Genomic DNA, 3,986 nt, shown 5'->3' with positions numbered 1-3,986 from the left:
AAAGACTCTGTTTGGGAAAAAACAAGAAGAGAATCAGAATCTTTGGCTGGTAATCCAGATAATTCTCCTGGATCTTGTCAAACACCATCAAGATGGTATCTCTACAAGTCTGCAAGAACCAGAACATTACTGGGTTTACAGGTGCCCTGTAAAGAAGAAACAGCTTAGAACACAACATCCAAGCAAGCCCTTTCAAATATCTGGAAAGTCTTCCCAGGGACAGGTACAAATAAGTCCAGGCAGTGATGACTACAATAAATACCTAACTCCTCAATGTCAAGTCATTGAAGAACATCTACTAGCATTGACACCATCCAGGAAAATATGACCTCACCAAGTTAATTAAGTAAGGCACCAGGGAAGGGACCTTTCAGACAGATAATTTAAAGTAGCCGTGTTGAGGAAACTCAAAGAAATTCAAGATAACATGAATGAGGAATTCAGAATTTTATCAGATAAATTTAACAAAATGATTGAAATAATTTAAAACAATCAAGCAGAAATTCTGGAGCTGAAAAATGCAACTGGCATGCTGAACAATGCATCAGAGTTCTTTAATGGCAGAATTGATCAAGAAGAAGAAGAAAGAAATAGTGAGCTTGAAGAAGGTTACTCGAAGCTATAGTAACAGAATTTCCCAAGCCCAGAGAAATATATCAATATCCAAGTGAAAGAACATTATAGAACACAAAGCAGATTTAACCCCGAAAAGGACTTTCTCAAGGAATCTAATAATCAAACTCCCAAAGGCCAAGGATAAAGAAAAAATTCTAAAATCAGCAAGAGAAAAAGGAAAAACAGAGAACACACAGTAAAGGTCCAACATGTCTGATAGCAGACTTTTCAGTGGAATCTTTACAGGCCAGGATAAAATGGCATGACACATTTAAAGTGTTGAAGAAAAAATAATATCCTAGAATAGTATATCTGACAATAATATCCTTCAATCATGAAGGAGAAATAAAGACTTTCCCTAACAAAAAAAAGTGGAGGGTTTTCTTCAACACCATACCTGTCTTAAAAGGAATGCTAAGGAAACAATTCAATCTGAAAGGAAAAGACATTAATAAACAATAAGAAATTATCCGAGGGTAAAAAAACTCACTGGTAATAGTAAGTACACAGGGAGACATTTCGAGGCCCTCTGGGAGGGAGGCGAACAACATGTGAGGCTGCGGAGGGAGAAAAGTGAAATGCGCAGGTAACATCTAAAGGAACTGGTTTAAATCCTAATGCCAAAGTATGGCAAAAAATTGCTTCTGAAAATACTGATGCCACCCAAGTAACTCATGAAACTGAAATATCTTGGCATGAAACAGCAGCTATATCAGGTGCTCATCCTGAGTGTAATGCAGAGCTCTCAGGAGACATGTGTAAAGAATATAAAGTAATGTATTCTTTATCTTGTGAAATCACAAGAAATACTACAGGCATTGAAGAATCAACTGAAAACTAATTTCAAGCCCAAAAGATCTGAATTACCAAATATATGATGTTTTTACAGAAAAAAATTCAGCAATTTCTACAGAAGACTTAAAAGAATGTTTGAAGAAACAATTAGAATTGTGTTTTTCACATACAAAAAAAAGTTGTCAAAGGATCTTTACTTGATATCTCCAACGGATATTGATTATTTCATCTAAATTTGGACAGTTGCCAACATAGAGGAAATAAAAAAGTTGACCACAGACCCTGATCTAATTCTTGAAGTGTTGAGATCTTCTCCTATGGTACAAGTTGACGAGAAGGGTGAGAAAGTGAGATCAAGTCATAAGCATTGTATTGCGATTCTTAGATTTCTGGAACATCAATAGAGGAAGTAAAAGCTTTGATCAAAAGTGCAAACTGAACCAAAGTGATAATCTGTGAGTTTGCACACAATCGCAACTGGTATATCACTTTCCAGTCAGACACAGACGCACAACAGGCTTTTAAATGCTTAAGAGAATAAGTCAAAACATTTCAGGGCAAGCCAATCATTGCAAGGATAAAGGCCATCAATACATTTTATTTCCTAAGAATGATTATCAACTGATGGATTCTAGTGTATATAGCCAGCCCATTCAAACTCAAGCACAGTATGCCTCACCAGTCTTTGTGCAGCTTGTATATAATCCTCACCAACAGTACTCGGTCTACGGTATTTTGCCTCAGTCTTGATCTCCAAATCTTGCACTTTACTGTGAAACACCACTGGCTTCCTTTCCCAATGGTAGTTTTGCAAATAATTTTAATTCACCAGGGTCTCATAAAATAAATGCTGCTGCTATGAATATGGGTCTACCATCCAAAAAAAAGCGTGTGAAACCTCATTTTGGGTCATCTAGTGGTTCAGAACACTAAATAGAGGGCTTTGTATTATTGGAGGGTGGATCATTGAACACATGTAGTTCAAGAAACTTTCCAAACTGAACAACATAATCCTACAGTAATGAAGCATCTGGAGCAAACTTAACTTCAAAAGGAGACTTCCACTGTGCAGATAAAACAGGATGGAGACTATGGTAGAAGCAGAAGAACTCTTTTCAGAGGTTGAAGGTGATGAGAAGATGATAGTATCCCAAGACCCCATCCTTCAACAGCTGAATCAAAGGATCCAACAACAAAGTTTGGCTTACTAGCCTCAAATTTTCCACCTTTATCAAGAATGCCAGGGGAACTCATTTTGGAGAATAGGATTTCTTATGCTGTTAAAGTTGTCTACAAAGAAAAGGATAATAAAGAGTTGTTTGTTGTCCAGTGCCTGTAGATGAGCAGACAATGAACTTCTGATCAGGGTAAATCAACTCGAGTACCAGTCCTCCATGTGCAGCTGAGCTTCCTACATTAACCACAACTCCACAAGAAAAAGATCTAATAGACAATTCCTCTGTTCAGAGGTACAGTTTCAACCAGATGACTATATCAGTTTCTCCTCCAAGTGCTACAAAGTTATCAATGGCAAATACTGCTTCACCATGTAATAATAACATAAACGCAGATGTAGCTGTGGATCTACAGGAACCCTTAAAGATAATTTATGCTGAAGTGTGCAAAAAGCTCCCTAAAGAGCCATCTTCAGTTTTTGTGCAGCCACTCTGGGAAAGTCACTCATTGTAGTGTCTACCACCAAAAATGAAGACAAGGAAGTTCCTGAGAAATCCATTGAGAAACCACATGAGAAGCCAGAAGCTAGAAGCCAGGACGAGTAAGGATTATTCTGGCTTTGGAGGCAATACCATTCTCAGGGAAAATGTGGAAAAATCAAGGAAAAGAGATGCCAGTTTAGCCATAGGACTATACCTCAGGGAATTACTCAATATAATGGCAAAGAGGAATACGTACCACCCAGATCACCAAAGTACAAAACAACAAAGGCAACCCCAAAAAACTATTCAAAAGTGTCTCTTTTTTCCTATTAAACTTGAGCCATGGCTATATTGAACTGTTTTGGAGTGGAGGTGGTAACCAGGAGGGAAGCATGAGAAAGTACATCCTTAAATCATTATGGATTTTGGAGTTGTGAGTGATAGTGTATTAGGCAGTTCTCACATTGCTATAAAAAACTGCCTGAGACTGGGTAATTTATAAAGAAAATAGATTTACTTGACTCACAGTTCCCCAGGGCTGGGAAGGCCTCAGGAAACACAATCATGGCAGAAAAAGAAGCAAATACATCATTCTTCACATGGCAGCAGGAAGAAGTGCCAAGAAAAGGGGGGAAATACCCTTATAAAAAAACATCAGATCTCATGAGAACTCACTCACTATTAAGAGAACAGCATGAGGGTAACTTCACCCATGATTCAACTACCTTCCACTGGGTCCCTCCCACAACAAGAGGGGATTATGGGAACAACAATCCAAGATGAGATTTGGGTGGGGACACAGCCAAACCATATTTCTCAATCCCTGATCTTTCCAAAATCTCATGTACTCACATTTCAAAACATAATCATGCCTCCCCAACAGTCGTCCAAAGTTTTAACTCATTCCAATATTAACCC

At 38.0% G+C, this 3,986-nt stretch overlaps 1 pseudogene; it reads left to right on the top strand.

Annotated features, from left to right (window-relative positions):
• Nucleotides 1-1,199: 1,199 nt before the first annotated feature.
• Nucleotides 1,200-3,531, top strand: LOC110742430 (annotated as a pseudogene).
• The last annotated feature ends 455 nt before the right edge of the window (nt 3,532-3,986 follow it).

This window comes from Papio anubis, chromosome X, assembly GCF_008728515.1.
Source record: "Papio anubis isolate 15944 chromosome X, Panubis1.0, whole genome shotgun sequence".
NCBI classification, from domain to species: domain Eukaryota; kingdom Metazoa; phylum Chordata; class Mammalia; order Primates; family Cercopithecidae; genus Papio; species Papio anubis.
Note: the sequence above shows the minus strand (reverse complement) of the source record. Positions and strands in the feature narration are given on the sequence as shown.